This window comes from Periplaneta americana, chromosome 7 (genome assembly GCF_040183065.1).
Source record: "Periplaneta americana isolate PAMFEO1 chromosome 7, P.americana_PAMFEO1_priV1, whole genome shotgun sequence".
Classification (NCBI taxonomy): Eukaryota; Metazoa; Arthropoda; class Insecta; order Blattodea; family Blattidae; genus Periplaneta; species Periplaneta americana.
The window spans coordinates 127,437,856-127,453,836 of NC_091123.1; the positions used below are offsets into that span (position 1 = coordinate 127,437,856).

The following is a 15,981-nucleotide window of genomic DNA, read 5'->3' on the forward strand; positions in this document are numbered from 1 at the left end:
GTACACTTAGGAATAAAAAGAGAGGTTACTTGAAGGAAAAACTGAATGAGGTAGAAACAAATAGTAAGAATAAAAACATTCGAGATTTATATAAGGGTATAAAGGAATTTAAGAACGGATATCAGCCAAGGGTAAACGTGATCAAGGATGAGAATGGTGACTTGCTTGCAGACTCTCCATCAATCCTAAACAGATGGAAAAACTATTTTGCGCAACTACTAAATGTACATCGGCCAAATAGAAATGATCGGGACGAAATTGAAATACTAACTGCTGAGCCATTTATACCCGAACCCACGCTTTCAGAAGTCGAAATTGCGATAGAAAATCTGAAAAAGTACAAGTCTCCAGGTATCGATCAAATTCCAGCAGAATTAATACAAGAGGGTGGGAGTGCATTATATAGCGAAATTTATAAACTTGTACTTGCTATTTGGGAAAAGGAAATTGTACCAGAACAATGGAAGGAGTCCATAATTGTACCTATTTTTAAAAAGGGGGACAAAACCAACTGTGGTAACTTTCGGGGAATATCACTTTTGTTGACGTCGTACAAAATTTTGTCCAATATTCTTTTGAGAAGATTAACTCCGTACGTAGATGAAATTATTGGGGATCATCAGTGCGGTTTTCGGCGTAATAGATCGACTATTGATCAGATTTTTTGTATTCGACAGATAATGGAGAAAAAATGGGAGTATAAGGGTACAGTACATCAGTTATTCATAGATTTCAAAAAGGCTTATGACTCGGTTAAGAGGGAAGTATTATATGATATTCTTATTGAATTTGGTATTCCCAAGAAACTAGTTCGATTAATTAAAATGTGTCTCAGTGAAACATACAGCAGAGTCCGTATAGGTCAGTTTCTATCTGATGCTTTTCCAATTCACTGCGGGCTAAAGCAGGGAGATGCACTATCACCTTTACTTTTTAACTTTGCTCTAGAATATGCCATTAGGAAAGTTCAGGATAACAGGCAGGGTTTGGAATTGAACGGGTTACATCAGCTTCTTGTCTATGCGGATGACGTGAATATGTTAGGAGAAAATACACAAACGATTAGGGAAAACACGGAAATTTTACTTGAAGCAAGTAGAGCGATCGGTTTGGAAGTAAATCCCGAAAAGACAAAGTATATGATTATGTCTCGTGACCAGAATATTGTACGAAATGGAAATATAAAAATTGGAGATTTATCCTTCGAAGAGGGGGAAAAATTCAAATATCTTGGAGCAACAGTAACAAATATAAATGACACTCGGGAGGAAATTAAACGCAGAATAAATATGGGAAATGCGTGTTATTATTCGGTTGAGAAGCTCTTATCATCCAGTCTGCTGTCCAAAAATCTGAAAGTTAGAATTTATAAAACAGTTATATTACCGGTTCTTCTGTATGGTTGTGAAACTTGGACTCTCACTCTGAGAGAGGAACATAGGTTCAAGGTGTTTGAGAATAAGGTGCTAAGGAAAATATTTGGGGCTAAGCGGGATGAAGTTACAGGAGAATGGAGATAGTTACACAACACAGAACTGCACGCATTGTATTCTTCACCTGACATAATTAGGAACATTAAATCCAGACGTTTGAGATGGGCAGGGCATGTAGCACGTATGGGCGAATCCAGAAATGCATATAGAGTGTTAGTTGGGAGACCGGATGGAAAAAGACCTTTAGGGAGGCCGAGACGTAGATGGGAGGATAATATTAAAATGGATTTGAGGGAGGTGGGGTATGATGATAGAGACTGGATTAATCTTGCACAGGATAGGGACCGCTGGCGGGCTTATGTGAGGGCGGCAATGAACCTTCGGGTTCCTTAAAAGCCATTTGTAAGTAAGTAAGTAAGTAAGTTGGGTAAATACTATTATCCCTTCCTCAGTTCGCGTCACAAACTTCAACAGCTGAAGTTCTAATCTTTCTTGCCTTCAAGAGGAACAATCTAGTCTTTTGTTCCCATTCTCTATTCCCCATGAGGTCAAGACGTGCAAACGAACTCCTACTCTGACTTAGCATCGAGGGTGGTAGATATTTTCTCCGTACATGTTCCAATTCGACACACTGTAGTAAAATATGTTTATAGGAGTCCTTTTCTCTGCAAAGCGGACAAAGAGCTCCCCTTCTTCGTTGACAATTTTATTACCCTTCCACGCCCCCAATCTTAGCCACGCTAAACCTGCTCTGCTGGTCTTCTTAAATAGTGATAGGCCTACAGCAAGTAATAAGATCTCCTCTGTGTAATAATTATATTTCTTTGTTTCGAAAATATAAGAATTCACAGTCTCCTATGTACGGCTGTCATAGGATGAATAAATGTGTTTTTTCTTCGTTCTGAAAAATTTCATATTTTTCACATAGGAGTTATTGTAGGAACAACGACTCGACAACATCCATCTTGTACCAGTAGCATATATCTACGATTTTCACATTTATCGACCACACCTAATGAAATGCTTTAACAATATACATTTAATAATATAGATATGTTAGTGATAAAATAGATACTGTGTTTTAGATCGTTGTTAAATATAAAGAACAACTGAAGCAGTCCCATCTAACGAAGTCAAAAACTGGCTAACAAGTGTTTCCAATGTTTTTTAAAAGTGTTTTTATAATGTTTCACATTTCTCTGATCACATTTATAGTTTTATATAACTTTTAAATATTTTAAATCTTTTAATTGTACTACATGCACTGCAAGTGATCTTAACTTAATATAACAAGTGTATCATAGACCAACCTAAGCTAAGTTAGAACAATTCACACTAACATGATCCGAAACCCATCACAAAAAGTTCCATACCATAAGGCAAGGTTTTCAACATAAATGTTCATTTAATACTCTACATCTGAAGATGATACAAATGTATCGAATACGTTAATGTGAATTATTTAACTTTTAAGATAAGCAAAGGTGGCACAGTAAATAAATAATTATAGTCAAAAAACGACGATATGTTCTTTACTGTAGCACAAAATGATACCATATACGAGGTGTTAAAACAATACTTAACAAAGGTGATGCTGCTATAGTTCCTGTAATTATGGATTTTGACATTATTTATCAAACATCAAAAGGCCTTTATCAATCTAGATATTTGGCATTAAAATTAGAATAGTTTTCAGATTATGATCCTTAATATCACGCGACGTTAAAGAAACGACAAGAGGTTTGGGGATAAATTCTGCATATTTGAGCCGTTTTCCTTAATTACCATGTTTAAACCCTCCAATTCTACTAAATTCGTTACAGCCTTTGCGACAATATTTTTGTGCTAATTATGGCAATTGTAATAATTCCTACAGCTTCACCCACAACCAGCAAAAATAGATTAGATACCCACAAGTATAAAGTATAAGGCATTAGCGAGTGTTTCTATGTTGTCTTAAGTATGAAGGTGCTCCGCGATAACTACATCATTGGACAATAAAGGGTTCAGAGCCATAGTGGGCCAAGCGCCATTTATTAAAAACGGAGAAAGCAAGGGTTAAAGCTAAGTGAATATCTAGTTTAAAGAAGACTGACATATAATTTAGTTTTAATGTGTATACTTTATATTACTTTCTATATCTTTCATTGAATTATGGTATTCACTTAATTTAAACCCTTGTTTTCTACGGTTTTAATATATGGCGCTTGGACCAATATGGCTCTGAACCCTTCAATTGTAATATTTAAGAATGTATAGTTTTATTTTAAAAAGTACACAAGAATGGGGTTGAAACGAGCTAGATAATTCAGTTCTGCAGTCCACCGCTGTGGAGTAACGGTTAGCATACCTGACCGTGGAACGAGCGGGCCCTGGTTCAAATTCTGGTTGTGACAAGTTACCTGGTTGAGTTTTCATCCGGGGTTTTCCCCTCAACCAATTAAGAGCAAACGCTGGGTAACTTTCGGCACCAGACCGTTGAATCATTTGGCCGGCATTATCATATTCATATCATTCAGACGCTAGATAACCACAGAAGTTGATAAAACGTCGTAAAAATAACCCACTAAAAATGATTCAATCCTTCAAACGATGTCGACGCGACAATGATAATGATGATGATGAAGGTGGTGGTCATAAAATTTGTAGGTGTTTTAAACTCTTAAAAAAGAAAAAGTACTTGATTCTATTTATCTGCGAAAAATGCAATTAGGTCAGTGAGTATGAGAGATAAACTGTTTTTATGTAGTGTATAGGATTAAAGTTTCACTACGCCATGTGTTAGTTATTATTATTATTATTATTATTATTATTATTATTATTATTATTATTATTACTATTATTGTTATTATTCTATTATTTTTATATAGTCTAGATTCCTGGAAAAAGAACTTAGGAAAACACTAGTGGAGTGCTTTGTGTGGGGTGTTATATTGTATGGGGCAGAAACATGGACATTACGACGAAGTGAAGAGAAGTGAATAGAAGCATTTGAACTGTGGATAGGAGAAGAATGGAGCGTGTGAAATGGAGAGACACAATAAGAAATGAAGCTGTGTTGGAAAGAGTGGGTGAAGAAAGAATGATGCTGAAACTGATCAGAAGAGAAAATAAGAAAGATTGGAGAATGCTGAGTTTGCAGTGAAAGATCTGCCTGGCAGAACGTGTGTGTGTGTGTGTGGGTGTGTATGTGTGTGTGTGCGCGCGCGTGTGCATGTGTGTATTGTTATTATTAATATTTGTACTGTTACCACTACTATTCCCCTACTCCAGAGAAAATTTGAACACTAAACGTTTTTTAAAAAAATAAATTACTTAAATCCCCACAAATGTTTTATATGTGTTAACAATGTTAAGGAAATTACATTCTGTTATATGATTAAGGAAATTCCATTAAATAACTCATTCAGTACATGAAGATTTAAAAATCGTCTGATTTTAATGCAAACATGCTTGTCTCGTTACAAATAACTAATAATTACATTATCGAGAAAGAGTCAGTAAGTAAATTTAATATCTTAAATAGCGATTTACATTACTTAATGAGGCACCTGAAGCTATCACCGTTACTTATTTACTACTTACTTACTTACTGACTTTTAAGAAACCCGGAGGTTCATTGCCGCCCTCACATAAGCCCGCCATTGGTCCCATATCCTAAGCAAGATTAATCCAGTCTCTACCATCATATCCCGCTTCCCTCAAATCCACCGTTAGATGTCAGTATTATATATGTGCGCACAAGCGAAACAGAGAATCAGCAGTTGCAAAATGGCGGCATCTCTGCACGAGTGCACCATTGACAACTTGATCCGAACACTGATGCACGCTGTCTCTCGGGCTGGTAATGATGTACCGATGACTTATCACCTGTGACTATTCGGATTTACGTATCGTGTCCTTCATCCTGTCTGCCCACATCAAGTTGCCCTCTGTTACACATTTTCATCCCGTTACAGTTTCGGTGTTTGATATTTGTCCACCATTCAGACAACTTCTATACACGACATTTGAAGTAACCAGACAATGCTCACCACATGCGGACAGCATTTCTTTAAGAACACCATTTGCTGCTAGATTTTTCCGTACAAAAATCGTAAAACGGAACGTTGCTAGACAATAATTGTAACTGTGTACTCGTGAAGAGGTGCCGCCATGTTGTAACTGTTGCTTCTTTATTTCGCGTTTGCTGCTTGTGTACACATCTGTCACCTTGACATATGCATAATACTGCCGTATAGGAGTGAGGCTGCAGACTCCTGATTAAAAAAAGTGGGTCCTTATTTTGATTTTTGTAACTTAGTTACTGACTCGCCTGTGTAATATTTAGAACACTTAATGTAAATTTTATGATATGAATCTAATTAAACCATTCAATTTACAAATAAAATAAAATGTCTTGTTGAAAGATCAGAAAGTATGTCTATAGCTTTTCTGTATAATCAAAAAAACGAAAGTTACAGTCTTATTTTGGTGCATACTGAGTTAATTCATTTTGTATACATTTGAATAACATTTGAAGAAAATAACTAAAAACTGGGACGTCATCCGCGGCATAGTAAAGGAAATAGATTGTTGCGAAACGGGTAAAAAGCATAAAAAGAGGAAGTATTACATTTCAAAAAGAGGAAGTCTGTGTTATCTTCGTAGTATTAATTATTTTTAAGTAAGAAAATATAAGAATACTACAAGAGGAATTTTGTTCATTGCCCTCAGACAAGGTCGTCCAGCAATGCAGGATGTAATATTCAACTGTTTATTATTAATGCGTTACTGTCAAAGGAAACCGAATCTTATACGAACTGTTGTGGAGGGAAACCATAAGATAATTATGTAAATGTTGGATTTATGATGATCTGGTCAGACATCATATTATTGTCCTGTAATAAACATAAGGCAGAAAGCGTTGCAGTTTGATATTATCCGCTAATGTCCTAAATTTATGTGCGTATAAATCATTTTAAATGGAAAAACTGGATTGCGTATTCATTCCTGAATAATATGTGTACTGCAATTCATAGCAGCTGTGTAGACATTTGTAAGGAGAGCAATTTCTATGGTTGCAAAAATACTGATCATTATCGCAAACAACTTTTTGGACCATTCATCATACACATAGATGGTCATCTCATGGCGTCCTTATAAGCAACTTGTGTTAGAATATATCACAATTGAGGCTTTCATTATATCTCTGTGTTTATTCTGACTTCTTCACTGCTTGAAAAAAATAAAAACGTATTTAGCAATTCTTGTGACATTGTAAGCGATTTTCCCGTGACAGAGTTAAAGATTTTTGTGTGATCCTATCACTCAACGTTCGTTGCTGGATAGCGATGAAGGAGCGATAGAAAGTCTTCTCAATCCGTAATGTATGGTACTTCTTGTCTTACAGAGTTGCTCTGTTAGAATGATTGTGTATCTCGTTTTACACAAGAACTTAATAGACTAGTTTTACTAAATGAAAGAAGTCTTATGAGATTATCTTACATGTGTTAGTCTGTGTTTGTTAGTTGGGAGTCTTTCAACATTGATTTTAATACGTTTGTGGGTTTTACACAACGTATTTGCATGTAGTTGATCCGATCAGCAGTAGAACAGTTGGTTATATGATGGCTTTTCATTGAAGCTAGTCGTGGTTCGATTACAGTTAGACAGTTATTATGGTAAAAATATTTCCGAAGCAGCTATACTATGCTGGAAGTTTTTAAATAACGTAGAAGTACTATTACTACTACTACTACTACTACTACTACTACTACTACTACTACTACTACTACTATACTACTACTATTATACTACTACTACTACTACTATACTACTACTATTATACTACTACTACTACTACTACTACTACTACTACTAAAAGTAGTAGAATAGATTGTATTCTCCATTTAATTTCTCTGTTAAAGTAATAAAAACAAAACAATAACTGAGTATAGAAAGGTCCAACAAGAGTAACTGGAGTTAGTAAACCCATGGTAACAGATGTAAAATATCTATGGTACAAGACTTTGGGTACTATCGCTCCGTTTCTGGAATCTGTGGAGTATAGGAACCGAAACAAGTCCTTTGCGCAAGTGGTGAGTGGAGGGAGCCAGTCCAATGACAGCTCTGGGGGGAAGCATTGATTGAAGACAAACATCTAAAATGCCACCCCTACCTATCATGGATCTAATTAGAACAAATGTAACATTGTAGAATTATTTGCAAAACGAAAATTTACAGCCGCTTCCATCTTATCTCCGCGAGCGTGGAAAGTTAAAATGTATGAACTATATACAGAGTGATTCACGAGGATTTACCGTCCTTTACGGAGCTTATTTCTGAAGATATATTGAGTAAAAAATGGCATACAAACATAGTTCCTATTCTCAATATTTTCAGAGTTACACTAATTTAAAGTTCTTTGTAAAATACGTTTTTTTTCTTTAGTTTGAAGGTAAAAGAATAATGAGAATGAAAAGAATAGAGAATGAACCATTCAGAAGTATCATTTCCTTAATTGGCAAGTATTATGAAGCTAAAAATGTACTGTGAACCCCTTAGTTGCTTCGTACTTACATCTTTTTCTATTTTTAACAAGAAAATTACATTATTCTTACGCACTTATTACAACAATTATTACAAAAGACACTATTTCCACCGACTTAATTATTTGCACTTCAATTTAGCATCCTAATTTACAGTCTTGGAGAGTTTACAACACATTTCAAAAAATATCGCCGTCCGCTTGAGTACACTGGGCCGCACGCTTGTGAACGGCACTCGTCGCTTTACGTAACTGCATACGGCTATCTTTGATTTCCATAGCGCTCGCGCTGGCTGCTGACTGCACGCTGACCAAGATCACGCGTTCACAGCAATGCGTTCCAATAACGGAACGTAACTCTGTAAATATTGAGAATAGGATCCATGTTTATATGACATTTTTTGCTCAGAATGTCTTCGGAAATAAGCTCCATAAAGGGCGGTAAATCTTCGTGAATTACCCTATATATCCACATATTTTTTCACATATACTACTCAGTTTATTTATACGTTTATAATACTATGGACTCAGTTTACCCACACAAGAGTAAGTAAACAAATACTCGATACTGAGTTTATCTCCCAATTCGCCTTCACCTTCCAGACTATTTCTTCAGCTGCTGATTTTATACTCTCCGATGAGGATATTTTATTGACTGGATGATCGGAAGATGATACAATATATTACATGACCTTTGTGTAACAAAGATGTTTAAATATGAACAGGGCTCTTACTTATCTTTGTTTATTCTTAATATACTCGCTTTTTAGCTTCTTTTTTGTTTCTGATTTGTTTCTTCAGTCAATATTCTCTTCTTGCTTGTTTCTTTTCTGTTTGTTTCTGATTTTTTATTCTCCCTTTGGAATGTTTTTATGCAATAATTAACTACTAATATATTTTAAATTATTTATTATGTACATTAGGTGCCATTAATTAAAGACAGCTTAAAAATACAGCTGTATGAACAGTTTGGAAATAATTTCGAAAGGCTAATAGTGTTATGTAAAGCAGTTAGATCAAGATTTTTTCATCGATGTTTCAAGGAATTAAAATTTATTGCCGTCTATCTTCAAACAAAATGTCGGCTAGTTTTAATTATCGCTCTTTTAAAATTTAATAGGACCCGAGTTTGAAAAGAACAGTTGTTTAATGAATATCGGGGTTATCTTTTAATCTAGATTAAGACATGGGATAAGAGTATCGTAATTTTGTACCTTCATTTCGTGTTGAATTATTATTTTGCTAACATTTTTCTTGATTGATGATCGGTAGTTAATTAGTAAACAAATTTAATTTAAAATGGATTGGAAGATAAAATTACAACTAAGGAATTATCTTCAGCTACCGCACTTTTGTTACGGAAATCTAGTTCCAGTGATGGGATAACTTACGATCTTTTTAGGTATTTATGACGATAAATTTTGATGAAGTGTAAATTTTTTTTAGAAACGAATATTCATTCATTCATAGTTTCCTGCAAACCCAGCTTTCTTCAATCTTTCCTATTTCCTGCTTTCCTCTTATTCTTCGCATGAGATCCATATATGGGGCACTCAGAGCACAAGGGAATCAAGTCACAAAAATAAACTTCTCAGAAAATTAGACTTAAAGTCTTTTATGTAATAGTTAATTACCCATTAAAGGTGAGTGTGATTTTAAACATCTGCACCACTGCAAAGATTGTGAGAACATGATTCTTTTATGTTCTGAAAGTTGCCCCATTTAAGGTATGTATAGAAGAAATATCTCCCAATTGACCAAAAGTGGACTTGATTTCCTAGTACTCTGAACGCCCCATATCTTAATGTCGTCTATCTGATTCCTTCTTCTCCCACGAACTTTTCTCCCGTTCACCATTCCTTCCAGTACTTCCTTCACTATGCAGTTTCTTCTTAGTGGTTCAGCCAATTCCTTTTTCTGTTCCTGATTAATTTCAGCTTCATTCTTTCTTCACCAACTCTTTCTAGCATAGTTTCATTTCTTATTCTGTCTATCCATTTCACATGCTCCATTCTTCTCCATATCCACATTTCAAATCTCCTATTCGTTTCTCTCCACTTCGTCGTTATGTCCATGTTTCTGTCGCGTACAATTCCACACTCCACACAAAGCACTTTTCCCCTTTTTCTATTAAAAGCTTCCTTTGCTATTGCTCTCCTCCTTTCGATTGTTTGGCTGCAGGAGAAACGAATAAAGCTATAAATAAATTATTACGAAAAAATGATAATATTGTCGCAGAAGTATTAGTGTAAAGTTAAATTTCAGCCAATATGTGGAACAGTAACAAACATTTTACAGTATAAAATGGAATGAGATATTGTAGGCTATATATTTGAACTATATACAGAATGTTTCAGGACCTCTGCAACAAACTCTGGGGATCGATAGATCTCGTAATGAGGATCACTTTTCGTAAAACAACCCATGGTCTCCGATACCTCGTGTAGGATCTACGCGACATCGAAAAAAGAGGTGATTTAGTGACATTTCACTTCCACCCTGTATACTATAGTCCCGTCGCTCTAAATTCCGGCAGCCAATGACGTTGCAGGTCGGCTACATTTAAACGTGTGCGTCTTGTGATTCGCTGATGAAGATGTAAAGCTTTTCCTAAGGCTGAATAAATACTTAATATATAATCGCCCGCCATTTTGGCTCTTTCGTTGGAGTTCGCAGAAAGCACACGAGGACGTTATTTGCCGCTCAATTATTTGCTGAATTACAGTGCGTTTGATTTATTATCATAGGAGCTACGACATGATAATGTTTAACGGTGTGGCAAATAGAACCCTCGTCTGGTAGCTCGGTAACGAAAGAACAAAAATGGCGAACGATACTACTTACCTAGACTTTATAGAGCCTTCACTTCCTAAGACGTAAGCAAAGAGGAGGAGTCACGCCGGGAATAACAGCGTCGCGACTTTAACACAGGTCGAGCCACAAACGCATAAGCAGTAGACATTCTTGGACTAAAGTTTCGCAACACAGTACCTAATACCAATAGAACAAGACAATTTATGAGGTCTTTAAGAACAGATTACTGCATATAAACACTATAAAGTACAATGCATTCCACCTTTCTCCCACATTCCAGCTGTAAAGGTATTTTTTGGATAGCAAATATGGAGTATAACATTTCACTTTGGATTTCCTCAGAAAAAAAAAAAACAATAATACAAGCAGATGTTGGAGCTGCCTCAACCCTTTATGAAGTCGATGTTCATGCTAATAAATTGAACAACTTGTTTACTCTGGTAGCAGTTGGTTCGCAAGACGCGGTACGCATGCCACAGTCAGTCACTGACCATGCTTTATGTAACCAAGTAACGAGAAAGCTGTTTGTATCCGTCCATTGCACCATGCTTCGTCTTCCCATAATGCAAATGACCTGAGATCTGAAAAGAAAATATTGGAGTGTACGGTATGAATTAATATGACCTCTGCTTCTAGGACAGGTGATCGTAAAAATGTTGAAGGAAAAAAGAAGGAAAGGAAGATGACCCTAACCAGTTTTGAGACATGAAATTGATTGTAAATGTGATAAATAATAGTAGAAAACAAACTCGTTGATGGAATATTAATTATTAATTCCAAAGACTAAGTAGCATTTCTCAAAGCCTGACATCATAGATGTCTATATGCATTACTTTCCATCTCAGACTTCAGATTCCGGTGGTTGTTAGGATAGAACGCAGTAAAACTAGATGCGGATTATGTTACTAATGAGCACTTTATCATGTCTGAGCAGCCAGTTTGTGGGAATATCAAAATCCTTCAAATACTACACGGACGAACTGACAGACAGACGGTATGCTCAAAACCATGTTTTGTATGTAGAAAGCATTTATGCTCCACGAATATATAGAAATTTGGAACTTATAAAGAATCAGGACTTTTGAATTAAGTCCATCGACTTGAAGTTGAAAAGATAAACATTATGATTTTGTGTATATTCAGCATATTCAAATCAATTTCTCCTGAAATAATGCACAATAATTATAACAATATTTTAGTAGCACTCGAAATATTAATATCGGTGTTCCACTGGGAACGTTCTTGGTAACATTTTGTTTTTAATATATATTAATGATTTACTGGCAAGATATATTCATATGCAGTTCTGTGACGTGTCCCTGACTACATCTACAAAAGTATTTTTATTGCCATTTAGAGTGAAAAACAATATTTGACAGTATTAAATGTTATCATACCCCTGTCATTTATTAGTTTATTACAAAAGATAGTCATTAAATTGTTTCTTTAATGCTCTAACTTTTAGGAACTAATTTAACTAATATTTATTGTCAATTCTCTGACATATACTACAAGTGATATAAAGATAAAGATAAAGATAAATATAGCCTATTGTGTCCCATGAAGGGCAAAGGCGTCCTTAAATAAGGGAAGGCTCTATTTGCCTAATGTGATGAGGTAGTCCACGTTAGACGTGATATTTAAGTCTAAGAACTTGAATTTTTTTAACAATGATTCTCTCACTGCCTCTCACAACTTCATGTCTATGCACAAATGTCTCTCGAGTAGTTTCCACTTTCTTCTGTCTCTTGCCTCTTTGGACCATTTTTGACCAGCCTGTTCTTTGAAGAATTCTACCTATCTGCGCCGAGGTCTGCCTTGAAGTCTCCTTCCTATACGGGGGTCCCACATACAAGTGATATACGAGTAAGTATCCACTGGATGATAGCAAGAGTCCACAACAGCTCTTTAGTTGTTTGGTATGAGACACATTGTAGGAATATGCAGTGAAAAGGTGATTTGTAATTTTTATAATAGATAAAGAAAAACATATGTAACACTTTTCCGATAAGTACTTTTATTACCAGTCAGTTCTGAGATAGTTAAATTCTGTAATATATGTAAAGTGTGTTGTGTAGATTTATGTTAACAGTCATATATGACTGTGTGCATATGCAAACATAATTTCAAACCCAGTAATCAACATGAGATTTAAAGGATAACGAATTGAAAATTGGTTTTTGTCAATTCTGTGACTCAGTTCTGAGACATCACAGAAATGACATTTTTGCAGACATATTATATAAACTGCAGATTAAAATAAAATTCTCTTTTAAATAATCGTGGACAGTTACCGATCAACACATTAACAATAATATATAGAAGAAAAATAAACCAAATGAATACGTAATTTAAAATATCTGAAACGTATCTCATTTTGTGAATTGTAGCCATATAGAATGTATAGACATACCTTTCATGTAATTTCGTGTTACACTAATACCAAAAAGACATTGAATAAATAGATACTCATCTGAAAACATTACTCTTCACAGAATGTGCTTATTAAAAACAAAAACAAGAATAATGTTACCTCGAAATATTAATGAAAATTGCACACACACAAACTTGTATCCCATTAAAAGGCTATTTCCCTTTCGTGGAAATCCCTTGCACAAATTTGAACTGTTCTTTTTTAGCGTTGTCTTCGCATAGTCATTCCTCGTCTTACTTTACTTAGAAAAAAAAAACACATTTGTAACAGGTTCCTTTTTATATCAGCCATAAAACCAGCAGTGCGGAAATTTGCAGTTGCAAACAGCTGGTAAAACCCGTGTACTGACATTGTTCAAAATGGGCAATCACCTTCAATTTTATTAAAACTAACACGACAAGTTTATTTCAGGTATGACTGAACTCGGAAACAAGCCGCTATTTTCCCAAAACATCAGGCAAGAGATTAAGAGCATTCAGTTTATTAACCTTCTTGAACCAAGATCACGGCAATAATATAGCAGTAGGGAAAAATGACAGCGCAATATAATATAATAAATTTAGTTTCCCTTATGTAAAGGTTGCCAGATTTGACAAACCGTATTATATAATTTGGAAATACACCTAAAAGATAAAATGATATACATTTGAAACGGTTAGGGAATCGAATATTCAAAATGTCAGAAAAATTTACACCTAAGTAGCGTTTGTGATCATTTACAGTTAAGAAAGGGGGGGGATATCATCAGATAGGTTGGAATGATTTGAATGCCATATACCACGAGAAAAATAATAGTATGGATTTGTTGGCATTGATATCTAAACCAATCAACAGCCATCGGTTAAGATAACTACAAATTTCCATTATCACTCCCATACAAGTGATTTCTCAATATCTGAACCTATCCTTTGAGGGCACTAATGGCTATTTCCTTCACAATGCTGTGTGTTAGCCCCAGGTTTCTACATTTGTTGGCAAAGAAGGAGGGTATGTTACCTCGTGCTCCCACCATCAGACCTATTACATCAATGTGGGACAGGCTGTATTTATCTTTATAGAACGGAATTGTTGGTTCATAGATCCTTTTCTTTTCACTGTCCACCTCATGCGGTTGATCTGCATGTGTCTCAAATCTGATGGTGGGATCGAGAATGTATGCCGAGTTGTTCTTAATGGCAATGATATCAATTCGCAGAACACTTCCTTGTGTGGCTAGTCCCTGCACCTCTTGATGGACTATAAACCCTACTTCCTTCAGTGCCTTGGCCAGCATAGAACGGACAGCATGGTGACGGATGTTGCGAAGGGGCTCACTATAGGGACAGAAGCCAAGGATATGGGGAAGAGTTTCAATCTCGCTGAGACAGCAAGGAATATGCAGTAAACATTCTTAACAGTCAAAATAATCAAACGATGTTTGATGTCGGAGCCCCGTCACTTTGGTAAGTGATTGTACCCAGAAAAATCATGCTGATATGAAAGTAATTGTTTATCATATGGTGAAGAATGGGTAAAATGGAGAAACATTTTTTCCGGCACAGGAATTCGAACTCCAGTTTTCAGTTTTATGTGGTGGTATTTTGTCCATTAAGCCAATCCGATGCCGGATTGAATCCCTCTTAGTTTAAGTTCTGCCTCTTTTCCCTTTTCAGCATTTTCTTCAACAAATTATTTTACATTCATCAGCATTTTCTTTAATAACATTTTTACATTCCCGCGGACCTAGTAGTTCTCTCAGAGAATTTTATACAGCCTTACTGTCATGCGATACTGAATACTTCCAGCAGAGTTGACAAAATAAAATTCCAGTTGTTCTCGTAAGTATTCCAGGTTTAGTACGGTCACACAAATGTGTAAGTTAGCTTGAATAAGGTTTCAAGAAATTCAATGTTTTCTCTTATACAAGGTGTAACGATATATACTGCCAAAAATACTGGTGGTAGAGCATAAATAACTGAAGGAAAAATATTACTAAGATGTAGAGCCCGATCGCAAACTCGTGGCACCAACTTGCGCGAGCTTCTTTCTCAGACTTCGGAGTGGGGGGTTCTGTGTATGCGGGGCGACGGTTTACTCATAGAGCGTACTGTTCAAACACCCCCCCTCCCCAGCAAGACTCTTGGGCGAGTCCATGTAAGTGGATGCCAATTTGTCTTTCGCGCAAGTGCCACGAGTTTGCGAACGGCTCTACCAAAATTTGTATGGAGTTTCAGTGCAGTAATTCAGCGTTTCCATGTGGTGAAGAATCGATAGAACGGAAAAAAATTCTCTCCGGCACCGGGACTCCAACTTTATCCATTAAGCCACACCGGATTTAAGTTCAGATGCCGGATTGAATCCCTCTCATTTTTCAGTTCTGTCTACTGTGTTCCCCTTTGTTGGCTTATCTTCGTGTACCGTGTCACAGTATGTGTGACAGTATACACAATGTCCAAACACACAGAGGTGCACTCATTACGAGTGACTAAGTGGCCGGGGTCCGACAGAACATGGCGCCGTCTTGAATCACAAAAAGATTACTTTCGCTTTATCATATTACTATGATGTACCGAAGTACATAATATGGAGTTTCAGTGCAATAATTCTGCGTTTCCATATGGTGAAGATTTTTCTCCGTTTTATCCATTCTTCACTGAGGAAAGAAGTCAAATAATGTTTTTCTGTAACTGTCAAGGATATCCCAGAAAAAAATGTTTTGTGAATCTAGTTGTATTTAAAATGAGAATATACTATCTTTATTTACTTTGTCCGAAACGTAAGCTGAAACAGTC

The 15,981-nt window shown here is 35.9% G+C and overlaps 1 protein-coding gene across 2 annotated transcripts in view; it reads right to left on the reverse strand.

The window, feature by feature from the left end:
• The window catches only part of LOC138703447 (transcription factor Ken), a 416,618-nt gene that overhangs the window by 57,369 nt on the left and 343,268 nt on the right, over window positions 1-15,981 (reverse strand). The window lies entirely within an intron of this gene.